We start from the raw sequence: 14377 nt of genomic DNA, 5'->3' as shown, positions 1-14377 counted from the left end.
CTCTTCCTGGAAAGAAGGGCAGTTTGCAGGCTAAACAACCTTGGCCCAGAACCCGAAAATCTGTCCCTGCACCTCCCACCGCCGTGGCCTGGCGAAGCTCCTCCACAATGGCAGGAAGGAGCTGGCTGCAGCCCTCCTCTGCTTGTGCAGCCGGTGTGTCTGCGGGTGCCTGTTTCTAGCCCATGTGCCTGCAGACAGCATGTTAGGAGAAACATCAGGAATACATCCAGCCAGCATTTATTGCACTGCAAACAACAGGGAGAGCAAATTGCTATTAGCAGGCAGGCGCTCTCCCTGGGCAGATCTAATGCCAAAGCAAAAGGGGAACGCAGAGCAACGAGGGACATGCAGGAACGATAGGAAACATTGACGGAGGCAGCAGTGAGACCAGGGCCCAAGCTGGCAGGATGTGTTTTTCGGAATGGGTTGGTGGGAGAGGATGGGTGCTAGTGCGGGCTGCCAGACTTGCTGCCACCCTGGGTGCGGAGGGAGAGGGTGAACTCGAGCAGGGGAGGAGGAACTGTAAGAACCATTTCAGAAAGGAAATGAGGACTGAAGAAAAGCAGGCTCCCTATTTGGGAAGCCAAGTAATAAAGCACTGAGGTAGCTGAAAGAGTAAATAGCTATTGCTCATTAGTTTCCTGTTCGTTATTTGCTGGCTGAAAACAAATGGAGGCTATGGGAAATGGAAGGGATTTTCTTAAAAGTTCTGGGAATCACGAGGACATAGAAAGGGGGATGGGGTCAGGGAAAGGGGAAAAGGGAAAGGTTCACAGCAGTGGCTTCCCCAAAAACGTCAGATGCAGGCTTGTGCCAGTCTCCTGCAGGTAGGCTCCCTTGCTGAGGGGCAAATGACTTGTATGAGAACAGAGGAGCGGAGTGGAGGATCAGACCCCACTGTTTTGGTGCAGAAAAACACCCGAACTGTATGGCGTGCTACAGTGGTGTGCTACTCAGGTCGACATCCGGAAGTGGCTGAGGGAAAGAGCTGCCTAAGTCCTATGGTTTCTTGACCCATGTCATCAATTCCTCCTGGAAAAACAAGGGTCGCCTTTTGTAGCAGATCTGTTTAGAAAGCTGCCCAAGAGAATTCAGTATCACAACAAACCTTCAAGCCTGGTAATAGGCACTAACAAATAGTGCTCAAGATCTTTGTTTGCTCCTGTGACCAGACTTAGGGTACATTATGAATTTCAAGCTTGCCTTGAAATAGCAAGGGTGTATTTAATATAACATTTCCAACCAGTTAAATCAGACTGGGGAAAAAAGTCTGCCCATATTTGGCAGCAGAGTTAATTCATTCCCCAAGCTTAGTAGCAACCTGACTAATCAACTTGCATATTCTTGATTACAGGCTCTCACTTGCTTTTAAAGACAGACTTATGTCTGCAAATTGGGTGATTCTTTGAAGTTCTGTAACTAGAAAGAAGAAAATGAGCAAGAAAGGATTTATTCCTGTCTTTGTTTACTTACTGGATATCAGAAGTGAACAATCATTTGTCTTTTTCTTTCTTCCCGGCAGCTTCTTCCTTTCTTCAGAACAATCTACATTAAAACATAGACGTATCTGTCTATGTAAATATAGACAGATAGCTTGCAGGACAATGGCTTCACAGTGCTGATAAAGAGAAACAGTAAAACCAGAGCCATGGTTTTATGGTTTTTCTATCAATTCTCTTTATCAATTTATATACAGGCACTTACTTGCCAGTTACCTTGCCCATTTTCATAGCTGGGACTTACTTTAATGCAATGAATACAATTTCTGTAAAGCAGAAACGCATGCATTGCTTTTCACATCTAGGATGAAAGATGTGAAAGATGAGGAGTTAGGTGAAGGAATGAATTAGACAAAAAGCTGAAATTCCCAGCTGGCTCTCCCTTTCTCTTTTCAAGCATGGGAATCAGCAAAGATGATGCTATTTCCTTTAATAAAAAAAGAGAGTTAATGTTCAGATGAAAAGCATGCCTGTGATTAGTCAATGTGATTTAAGGTTTCTGGAATGAAGCAAGTTTCATGCCAAATATGGGGAGTTCCTTCCTAAATTGCATCATAGTTGCTCGGAGAGGTTATTTGCAGTTAGAATAAAAGGGTTAGGTGTTAACTTAAGAGCGTCTTAAATTATGAAGGCTGAGCTCTGTCAGCTTTAGGCCAGGAGGTTTGATCTTTTGCTCTCTGAGTTGAAGTCTGGTAGCCCAAGAAGGAAGATGTGTAGCACTGCTTATGAACCGACTGATGCATAGATTCCCTTGCTGATTCTGACGTATGGAGCAGCGTGGGTGACACATGGGACACGTTCACTCACTCTGCGTGATTATCTGGGTTATATTTTTCCATTTTTCTCTTGGGACCCGGCTTCCTGGTAATTATACTAATGAAAAAGTGCCACCCGAGGAAAATAACAGAAGGGTTCAATGGTACTGGTGGAGAAGTATCGCTTGAAAACAGAATTCAGAGAACATGAGTAAGGCTTGAATGTGCTGGTGCAATATGAATGAATGTGTCAAAGACATGTCAATTGCCATCGTGTTCTTGCATGCATTTAAAAGCAGGCCTTGGCAATATTTTCTCATTTAAGAGTTTGTCCCTCTACTTTCCTGCTACTGGAGATTCACCTCGGTAGAATTAGGTCTTGCAGAAGTAGGGAAGCAATTCCCAAGGGGCGAGGGAGGAGACACCTTCCTAGGGGAACACTACCAGGCAGAGAACTGGTTTCTGCTTGGGTATAGAGACAAAGTCAGTTTTCCTACCAAACAGAAAATTCTGTTTTAAACCAAATTCTGCTTTAGCGGTTAGGACATGTGAAGGATGGGGCAGGGCTGGGGAGGAAGTGGCTCCTCGGGCTTTTGTTATTTTGTTCCTGCCTTCCCATAGTTTTCCTCAGAAGCCAGGCAACCTCGTGCAGCTGGACACTTTCGTTACCCGTATTTGTACGGCTTTATGAAGATGCGCAGAGCATTGTGTACAGGGGGAAGCTGTGCCAAACAAATAGCAGGTCGCAGTCCTTGAGAGTAAAGATGAATGCAGAGACATACAAACCCAGAGAGCCTGATGGGCTTGTGGTTTGAAAGCAAAACCAGCAATCATTCAGCAACTTTTTACAGGAGTAGTCTGACATCCATCTGCACCCTATCCCGTCATCCCTGTGCTTGTGTAACTTGTACAGACATGAATAGGAGATTTATGGGCGTGATTGAAAGACACTGATGTCAAAGGGAGTTCTTTCTATTGCCTTTAATGGGCTTTAAATCAGGCACCATTATAGCCAGGATTTGCCAAAGTGATTAGTGACTTTGGATTACCCTTAGCATTTGGGAAATCTCTTTGTGTCAGGGCTCATGTCAGGCACAGTTAAGTTTGAAATATATGTAAATAAAACACACATGCACAAAGTGTGCCTATCAGTGTTAAGAAGCCAATTTATATGCGCTATAGAGCTGAATCCACTCTTTGCAAAGAAAATTCTGGTGTGGTACAAAATAAATTCCAACTAGTAAAATGGCATTTGGAAAAAAAACCCCACCCTGGACTTGTCTGCTGAGAGCAGAACGGTGCAGCCAGGAAACAGGGTACATTGACAGTGTACATCTGCTTTCTTCGTTATCTCTGTATTTGGCCAGGTTTAGCAGGAACATCACAGAAAGCAAGCCACCCCAGCCGAAGTCTGCTGATAGAACCTCTATTTTGCCCCACATTTTCTTCTGGATGCAGTATTTTTCTGTCTTCTCCACTTAAGCTGCAGCCCTAGGATTTAGGCCTATGTCTCCTGCACCTCTGTGCAGCACTGCGGAGGGACAGGGACCCCAACCCTGGCTATACCTCCAGCTCTTGTGTAACCCAGTGATGGGTTTGGCCCCTACACTGTAAGAGATGTGCCAGACACATACCTTTGTGTCTGTTTAAAAAACCCCAAGCTGATCACTCTCCTTTGCAGAGCATCGCGTAGTGATTGGGACACGGAAGTGTACATCAGCCACGCTGTCTCTCTGAAAATCCACCCTCTGCCTACTGAGAAATGTCTCCTGCTGCAGTGATTTGAGCACGCTGAGACATCAGCTGAACCAAGACCCCTTGAAAGGAGCTCACATGGGAAGCTGAAGATTATGATAGGAGATCACGGAGCAAACAGCCGTGGACATTTAAAATGTGCCTGCCTTGCTGGCAAAGATGACTTTCCCACAGCAGGGTTGGCAGAAGGACCGATGTACCTGAGCGTCAGCTGCTGCAATCCCTTGCCTGGGCCCCCGAGGACATGGTTTCACATTAAACCTCAGCTAATAGGAGACCTTTGCAAATGGTCCTGCTTCTTGGCCTTTCCCTCTGCCTTGAACTGGACCTGGTGATTGTCTGGCTAGAGGAAGTGAGGATGTAGCAGCTGCGCTACTGAAAATTATTCTTTTCTTTTTTTCCCCTGCCCTGTTTTGCACGGCTGGTTTTTGCCAGCTCAGCCAGCTGAACTGACTCACCCTGCGACTGTTGGAGCCCACGCGAGAACTGGCAGGAGTGTGAGGTGGTGGGACGAGGGAGGAGCAGGATAGCCGCTCTCCACAGTAGCTCTCTCTCCTATCGCACTAGGTGTAACCTGAAACCAAAAACTTACTTCAAAGCCACTTTTATCAACCATCTAAACTACTACATCCGGAGGTGAACTGTTTTTTTTTAAAAAAAAAGTTAACACCCAGCTCACCTTGGGTCAGGCTTCATCGGCCAAGATCCCTCTTAGGCCTCTCCTGCTGACAGCTGCCCTCTTTGCCTGGGGTTTCTCAAAAGTAATCATGGAGCAGGACATGGGTCAGGTGAAGTGGGGTCAGTCCTGCCGCCGGCTCTCTGTGGCTCTCCCTGGGCTGCAGCCTTGGCCCAGGAGCAGGATGTGATAGGAACCTATTCCATGACTGGTATGCAGGTATCCTCCATCTTACTTGATGGTGGCACATCCTTTCACATGGTAGGAGTGCCCCTGTGCCTTGGTGACAGGTTTAGCAGAGGTCACCTGCCATGCTAGCACAGCCACCCATGTCCTATGACAGGAGTTATCTGTGTGCTGGCTGCAGGAGAGATGTCCAGTGAGTCAAAAGGACCAGACTGCATGAGTTGCCCAAGAAGCTCCTACTTCCACACCAAACATTAAGCCTCGCCAGCACGTTAAGAGTGTGGTGATGCCCCATCCCCCATGTATTTTAAATAACTAAAGGTTTGGCTATTTGTGTGTTGTAGAAGGTAGACTCAGTTCAGTTCCTCCACTTTCTCTCTGTGGCCACATCCTCTGCATTTCAGTCTTTGTAGTGATCTTGCTTTATCAGCAGGAGTGAGGAGGAGTAGTCCCATCCTGAATAAGCTGGAGTCTGGAAAATGTGAATGGGAATTCCCTCAGGCTAAGGAGCAAACTGGATATGAGAAAAGGCTGCCATGGATGTCAGAGCAGAGCAGAGTGAGTCTACAGCTTATGTGCATCAGATCATGGACATCCATTACAGTCCTCTGGCAGTCTTTAATGAAAGGCTGGACTTACCTTGCAAGTGCACAGGTACTTGGGGCAGATGTAGCTGAACTTTCACCAAGAATAAAGAAATTCAAGATAAAAAGAGAAATCCCTCAAAATCTGCCAGGGTGAGGAGAAAGGGAAATGTCTGGGAAAAGCAGGCAGAAGTTAGCCTTGAGCAGAGAGAGAGTACATGAAGTTATTACAAAAGGAAGCTGTAGCTGCTGCATAAGTGTTTTAAATGAATGAAGCATTTGAATTCTGTGAGGATCCTGCTGGTGAGCATTAGGCATGTCCAAAGCAAACCTGCCTAGCCTGGCTTTCTCAGGGGAGGAAAGAGGAGGAACACTATGGGTTTGACTCTAAAATGGGCTTAGGGATCAGGTAGATGCCCTGTTGCTCAGTCTGACCAGGACTAGGATACTTCTGGACAGAGAGGCAACTGCAACTTGAAGCACTTGGAGAATTTCATAGTGATAAAGCAAGGTATTTGTGAAATTTAACAGCCTCTAAGCTAGGGGGCAGCTGAGCAAGAGTTTCTGGACTTTGTTTTAAAGATTTAAACATTTAAAAGAAAGACACAGTGAAGTGTATGCATGCTTTCACTATCCCATGAGGGATGCTGTAGGTGAAATTTAGCAGTAAAAGCCCAAAGCAAACTCTAGGTCTTACTTGAGGACTTTATGCCACAGAGGTTAAAACAACCAGCAGACCTACTACATACCACTACTGTACAGTGGTATCTTAGTGAATGTGGCTGCCCTCCACCTGAGCAGAGGTGAACATTTCATGCTTCTATGACTAACGGTGGCTTCGTTTGGTAATGGGTCCAAGTCACACTTCTTCTGTCAGGTTCGGGGGCTCTGGGATCAGGGCTAGAAAAGTTGGATGAGTAAGTGCTGTTCCCCTGTTGGCTGAGGTAGGTAATGCTTCACGCAAGGGCTCACTCTAGCTTCCCTTACACCAGCAGTTCAGGGTACGTTCAACTATCGGCCTCTGGAAACTGGTATTTTTTTGCCAGGTGCGGTACTGCCTTTCTGTCTCATGGTAGAAAATAGCAGAGAAGCTGGTGATGACACAAGTTTTGAGTGATCCAGTCCCAGCCTTGCTTGTTGCTTTCTGCTTGGGAAAGGTGCCAGGGGTGCCGTAGCCTCATCAAGCGACAGCTGTCTCCTTCAGCTCCTCAGAACAGCACCTCTTGGAAGCAGTGCCAGCTCCTGCCTGCCTTTTTTGAAGGGTGCCTGGTCTGTCAGCTGAAGGGAGATACTGAAATGGTACGTGCCAGTACAGGTTCCTTGCATTTCTCTGTGCTCTACCTGAAGCACCAACAAGCACAAACCTCAAAGCCATGGTAGCAGCATCCCCACTGGGACTTCATACAAGGGGAGACGAGGTGATTCTTATCTCCAGGTTGATTTACATCAGTGCAACTTCCTTGACTTCAGCTCAGGGTACGAGCTTACGTAGGTGAACATCAGAACTAGCTGCAATGCAGCTCCCCGTGCAGGTGAACGTGTGTGTGCAGGTCCCTGCCTGTGCATGTCGCGTCTCAGCTCTCCCCAGCCCACACCGTCCCTGTGCTGCCACAGCTGCTCCTCCACGGGTAGCATGCTTAGCGGCTGCTCCGATACATCCACGCACACGGCAGGCAGGGCAGCCACTGCGGTGCTGACACACACTGACTCACGCCTGCTTCTCCCTCGCATCCCTGAGGCGCCTCTTGTTTCCAGGGGGAACAAGCTAAAGAGAAGCCATTAGAAGAGGATAGTGCAGGGGATGCAATCCACCGCAGTGGAGAGATTACTATGCTGCAATGTCATTCTCTTTTCCTCCAGATCCTTTTTTCTAGGAAAAAAACCACAACGGGTTGACAGTGTGAGCAATGTTTTTCCCCAGATGCTGGCAGCTAGCTACCAGCCTTTGCTCTGACCTGAAGTGTGGCCATGTTCATAATTTTACTGAGGCTGAACCAACCCGTGTTGGTTTGAGCCGACTAACAGACACATATGTCTTGTGCTTTTTTTTTCCTAGGAGGTGGGGCAATGCTTTGTATCAAAACCTCCCACAGAAGTGTGCGTTTCAGCTTCTGGTGGCATGGCTGTTTGTGCCAAATGACTTTAATTATTGTGAGAAGTTTTGAGCTGCTTGAAATTGAGTTAATTGTAGATCCTTCACTCTAGTCGTGCTAGAAAACGACTGCTATAAAGAACTGAGCTCATGCTGTGTGCAACCTTTATCTTGAACCATAAGAAACAGGAAACCTATGTGGGTTTTCTTGCAACAACCCGACATTTATAGTTGCTTTCAGAGCAACAGCTAGTGAGATTATGCAGCCATGCACCACAGCTCTCAAAGGGGAAAATTTATCAGAGAGGCTCCTGTCCAGCTTTGGTATGCATGTGAAAGAGAGCCACTTAAATTTGCAAATGGTCCTTTGTTTACCTGCTTTTCTTCCCAGTGGTTTGTCTGTTTTCATCTCCACCGGGGTGCTAGGCAAACCGGGATCAACGCTGCAGTCTCGAAATTCGGAGTCAGCTCGAGGGAGCAGCGGGAAACCTCTTTAGGTGTGCCAGGGACCTGTGTTTCCCAGGCCACACATTCATGACTTGCCAGTTCCTTCCTCACTGTTATCCAATGGGATCGCAAAGAAACAAAATCCACCTTTCCTCCCACTCCGCGTAGGCCAAAGAAAGGACTAAGGATCATGAATACTCCCTCTTGCCTCTCGCCTTCCGCTGCCAACCAATAGTCCGTATCATAATTGCCATAATCCCTCGAAACTGGGGAAGCGCTGGCTGGGGAACGGTGCTTTCAAAAGGGCCTTTCTTAATGCATTACGTTCTAATTGTCATGCTTGACTGCTTGCTGAGGGTTAAAAATGAGTCTTGATAGCAGAGATTACAGTGGCCATGAGGAGATGGTTTGGGGAATCTACAGTTTTGCTTTCTTCTTTCTTTTTGTTTTTTTTAAGATGCAGGAACAGTATTTATCGGGAAAGAAAAGTAATGAAACAGATTGGAACAGCATATAACATTTTTTACATGTTGCTGTGTATGCTTTTAGCAAAGCCATGTATTTAGTGTCACCAAATTTTTACTTGGAAAGCAATTGGAGTTCTTGTTGAAAAACAATTTGGGCTTTGGGGTTTTCTGACAAACATAAGAAAACTATGAAAAGCTGGGCTTCCTCCTAGAAAACACCATTTTGAAGAAAAAGTGATATATTTTGTCAAAAAGGGACTTTCAAATGTTTTCCAAATTAGTATTTGAAACTCTTTCTCTGTTAGAGGTTTTTTCTTACAGTGCCCAGTCCCATCACTGGGGACAGATTTTCAAATAGGCTCATCTTCTATCGCCAGACCAGAAGCAAGTGTCCATGGATGTAATGTAGCTGAGGGCACTGGGGATTTGAGATCTGGCTACAGTCGCTCCTCTTGCAAGTACAGAACACCTGAAAATTTGGCCTCTTGTCTCAAAGGCTCGTGGCTTTTCGAAAGTAGTTTTACATCTAAACTTCAGCTCCTTCAACTTCTGAATTGCGAACCTAGGAGCTAAACAGCCAATAAGCTGTATGCATGGGCTCACTTGTCTGCCATTTGGCTGTGTTTTCTGTAGAATCACTAATTGCGTACTTCTCAACCAAACCCAGCGATTCATCAGCCTTCAGGTATTGCAAAGACATCTTTGCTTCCACCATGGCAGATACTGGAACTGAAGTTGAAAAATGATGAACCCAAACCTGAATAACAAAAGAGAAGTCTTTTTATCTTAATTGTACTGCTTTTTATTTTGCCTTAGAAGTACTGGAGGAAAAAAAGGCCTAATGGAAGAAGACTTCCAGGTCTGTAACTGATGCTAAGACACAATATATCAGGTCCAGTTTTCCAGAAGGAAGAGTTCAATTGTCTAAATGTTTAATTGTTCAAACAGTGTAAAACTCTGTACAGGCAGAAGGGTCAGCAGGTGCCCCAAATGTATTTAGGCACTGAAGAAAGCCAGGTGGGAGCAGGGGGAATTTGCAGAGGGGTAGCTGACCCCTCTCGGAGGCTGTGCTAGCTGAGCCCCCGTCGCAGCTCAGGGTAGGAGCTAAGGGTGGCTAAGTGCCTCTCCAGTTTCAGATCTGCACAGGAAGAACACGATGCTCTTTTCTAATTTCTAAACGACTTGTGCAAGCTCTCTGTGTAACAGCCTGCGGCATGCCGCTGAGAGGGACTTCTTGCCTGGTTGCAAGGATGATTTGGACACTGAAGCTCCTTCTGTAGTCTTCACTTTTTTTTCCTGTCTTTAGTTTTCGCCACAGTAAAGCCAAGCCACAGAGCCCACACCGTAGAGGCAGTCAGGCAGCTTTTCGTCAAATACATAACACAATTCCAAATACATTCACAGGAGGTAAGCAGTAGCTTTAAAAACATAATTGATAGCAACTGGAGGCAAAAAAAAAGGACAGAAAGAAGAGAAAAAGTGTAGAAAAGCTGAGGAGCTAATAAATGGTTGTCAGCATAAACAAAATGAAAGTAAGCATTGGAACAGAAAGCTGTAAGATATTCTTCAAAGCCGGGACAAGGTGGAGATACAAGAGCACAGGGTGGCATGCATAATGGCTGATGTCTTCCCTGCAGGGCTACATGGAAACCGCAGTGCCTGGCTGCACTTCCCAGTGATGCTGTTGCATCCTGACTGCCTGTTGGGATGCACAGCCTTCTCTCTTTTTCTGCCTGTGTCCAGGGGAAACCTGGGCAGCCAGGAACAGCAGTGCTCTTCAACAAGACCCCTCGTCTGGCTACTTGGGGAGCCAGGACTGCGAGGCACAGCGCTGAGCACAAGTTCAGATATGGCCTGAGAGAATGCCTGCTTCCCCAGATAGGGTATCACCACCCTTTTCCCAGCCAGCTTCAGTCTGGGTCACATCAACCTTCCCTAATGCTGAGGATGCTTTCAATATGCCTGCCAGTTCTTGGTCGCAGATAACTGCAACTAGGCTTGAAGTAGAGCACAACTGATGAATATCAGAGCAGATAAGCTTTGGATGCATTGGTGCATCCAAAGAATAAATTGGTTCCTAATTCAGCCAAGCAGAAACCTAAAACTGTGAGCACGCGTAATGTTGCTTGCTGTATCAGGTTCTTCCTCAGGCTGCAGTTTGCAAGACCCTTCCAACAAGCTTCCAGGCTTTTCGTCTCTGGTTGGAGGGAAGAAAGCGAAATGGCTTTTCAGTCAGCAGTCTCTTGACAAGCCAGGGCAACAGGACCCATGAGTGCTGATGGCAATATTTTCCCGTGCTTTCTAAGTCCTGTCCTCCACGTTCTCTAGAATATGTGGAGACTGTGGAATTTTTAGGTGTAGATATTTGGACTGCAAAGTCATTTTACTTTATGAATAATAACTCATCGACGTTTCACCAGAAAAAAAAAAAGATTATAATTAAAACAGACTCTAAAAATTATTTACATATTTTGCAATACCACAGGAATGTAGTGGTTTATTATGTCAGGTCTGTCAGGATAGGATTATTCCTGCACATGTCAAATCCCAGGTTGCTGCACAGCCATGGCAAATTAACGGCAAGAACAAAACCAAATGTGCCTGCTGCTTAAAATTGAGCTAATTCTGCAGAAAAAGCTCATTTTACTGTTTCCCTCTGTGTACTTTTATTTTATCCCTAACTAGGCCTTCTTTCCTCTCAGGAACGATTTCAAAAGCAGTAAAAGCTCTAACAATCCTGAAAACAGAAATGAAAAATGATCTTGTGACCAATCTCAGTTCCCTGTGTGGTCTGAGGGCTTGGTCCAAAACCCATCCAAAGGAGGCACTGGCCCTGGGCAGGGTGAAGGGGCGTGCAACCGGCCAAGGTGGACCTGCAGGAGCCAGGACACCGAGGGTTTGCTCCCAGCACTTCCACCATTGCCGTATGGTCCTCACACCAGGACTCCGAGCTCCATAGGCTGGAGGGAATCGTGGGGTTCAATACATCAGTCACCCTCCTTACTCGGTGCCCAGTCTCCCACTGCAGTCAGCACCAGGGGCCCTGACACAGGTGTAAAATCGCCACAGTTGGCATTATCATGTCTGTGGAGCAGCTTTAATTCTTTTTTTTCCCCTCCTCCCATTTTAATTGTTGATGATTTTACTGTTTCTTTTTCTTAATATATATTTTCTACCTGAAGAAATCACCAGATCTGTTAAATTCTAGGAATAGTTTCTGTCTTCCCATAAACCATAATTTTGATGAATAACACATCTTTCACCAAAATATCAGAATGTTACCTGGTTTACAGAAAATGTTGAATGCTTTTTGTCTGCAAAGCTGTTACTTCTTGGTTTAATCAAAAGGCCACCGGAAAAATGAGAACTCTGGACGTTATTCAAAACAAAAGCCTTGTGGGCTGGCTATGGTGCTACGATAGGTACACAGTTCTCTTGTTACTAAATACAGAATAATGCAGCTTTAGATAAAAATCGTTCCATGGGGGACAAAGCGAGAGCGTTGAGTGGCGGATTTATGATTCAGAAAACATTCCATAGCATCAACCAAAAACAACAAAAAAAAAGAAAACAGAAAGATACGGAACATCAACCAAATATAGCACCAACGGCATGCAGCAACTGTTCAGTGCTGAGCAAAAAAAACCAGTAAAATCACTTGGAAAGTTGATGTGTGTTGGGCCTTGCTGCGCTTGGGTGCATGGGGGTCGGTGCCCAGCAGGAGCTTCCATGGAGATCACACGTGGCTGGTGGTGGATGGTGGTGCGGGTGTCCTGCTGCTGCCTCGTCCATGCTTCTGTGCAGCGGTGCTGGAATGGCTCTGGGAGAAGGCAGACAGCCCTGGCAGGGAGCCCTGGCCGCTCCAGCCCAGAGCAGCACCCTCCAAACAAGGGAGAAAGGTCGCTGCCTCCCTGGGACGCGGGGCCCCCAGGAGAGGGGTGACACCAAGCTTTGCCGAGCATGCAGCTGGAGCTCTCCCTTGTCCAGACATCTCAGGGAGAGTAGAAAGGGTACAAGCCAGTGCAGTGGCCAGGCAGGGGTCACAGGCTCGCTCCGTCCCCTGCCAGCCTCGGTGCGTGGTAAGCCTGCCGCTGTGCTCAGCACGCAGGCCAGGCACACAGGGCTGGATTCACCGCTCCCTTGTTCAGTGCTAAGCTGAGCTCCAGATCCCACTCTGCAAGGACTATCCTTCTCTATCGACTCTACAGGGGGCCCCTGGTGATTCTCCTGCTAATTGCAGCACTTCAGATAACATTTTGCTGGGATGGCTCTGGACCCAAACATTAAATTAATAAGATCTGATAACTCAGCATCTCTATTACGTCTCCCATTTCTGTGGGAAAAAGTTCTTTATAGCAGCATCTGTCTTTCATTACATGATTGCATGGTATCTGGGACTGTGGAGCAGTTAGGCATAAAAATACAAATGAGAAATGTATTTAATTTATTTAACTTACATGTAACTTCATTGTGCTGAATGATGGTAGGGATGTATGACCTCCAAATACATAGTCTGCTGATTTTTATTCATGTCTGGTGTACTGTGGTAGTTCCTCTTTGAAGCAAAAGCGTATCATTGCCATATGAAAATCCCAATGACCTAAAAAGAGGAATTTATCAATTGCTGTGTTCCTGTGCTGTGCAGTCTCTCCAAAAGCCTTGCAAGCACCTTTCCTTTTGTCTGGGAGGGCATTTCATGTGTCTGTGTGTGAATCATTGCTAAAACAAAGATGCATTCTCACTCTCAGGGCATGGAGCTGGCATACATTTTCTTTGGAAAACATCAGGGCTATCATCTGAATAAAAGCTACTTCAAAATTGCCTTGCTAGTGTGTTCAGCTCCGTAGGAAAATGAACAATGGATTTGTTACTAAAAGTGCCATAAATTATATTTTATTTTGCTTACCGCCTGGAGAGTAATTAAAAAGCCATTTAAATGAAAAATAAATTATGTGGAAAACATAAATTGAATTTTCGTGCAACAAGATGGTTCAACAATATAATCATACATAAAGTTCATGGTAGAGAGCTCTGCTTTGTTTCTTTATGGGACTGCTGAGGTAAATTGTCCCCCAAACTCTAATTAACTGCATATACATACATTTTCCCACAAAAAACCTCCATTTAATGGTCTGTCAGGTACGGCTACTCTTGTGTCTGGATGCTCTGCTTAGGTAAATGTCTTTCTGGTGCTGCTACTAAAAAAACTGAACACAGTTGCAGTCAAGATCAGCTCTGAAGGTAGCTATGTAAATGATGCCAGAGATTGTGCCTTCTCTTTTAGGTAGGAGGTACATTTCTCATTATCATTAGTTTTTCAGCCCTCTGCTCAGCTACGTAAAACCAGTGGTGGTTATTCACAGCAGGACCAGCAGGTCCCTCCCACACACAACAGGCTGAGGCAGGTAATACCAACTTCTGCAGAAAACAGAGAGAGCGTTATCACTAATAAGCCTGTTTGCCTCACTTAGTTGTTTGGCTAACAGAAAAAAACGTGGTGTGAGCAGAACAAACGGATATTGGGATCACAGCATCCTTTGCCCAGCAGTCAGCATAGCACTGGGCTGAAGGCAAATCCCTCAATATCAGCTAATTGGGAGATTTTGCAGTGAATCAGAAACTTGCGGTTCATTCCTATCCTAGACATGCCTGCGGGGGAGGCAGCAGTGTGGGGTGAATGAAGGATTTGCACTGGACCAGCCAAGTCCCTTTGCTTTTCCTCCATTTCCTTGTCTCTAGCAGTGACTCTGACAGCCATCGGGATCTGTTGGTGAAAAGCTCCATCGGGAGTGTGCGAGGCTGTGCCACAGACACTGGTGGGGTGCTGCATGCCCGCGAGCAGTTCGTCCTTAGCCAGAGAGCAGGAAGAGATGCTTGTGAACGGCTGAAAGCAGGCGAGCTGACCTGGCAAACTGG

This window comes from Gymnogyps californianus, chromosome 1 (genome assembly GCF_018139145.2).
Source record: "Gymnogyps californianus isolate 813 chromosome 1, ASM1813914v2, whole genome shotgun sequence".
Taxonomy (NCBI): Eukaryota; Metazoa; Chordata; class Aves; order Accipitriformes; family Cathartidae; genus Gymnogyps; species Gymnogyps californianus.
The sequence above is the reverse complement of the archived record's forward strand: the minus strand, read 5'-3'. Positions refer to the sequence as shown.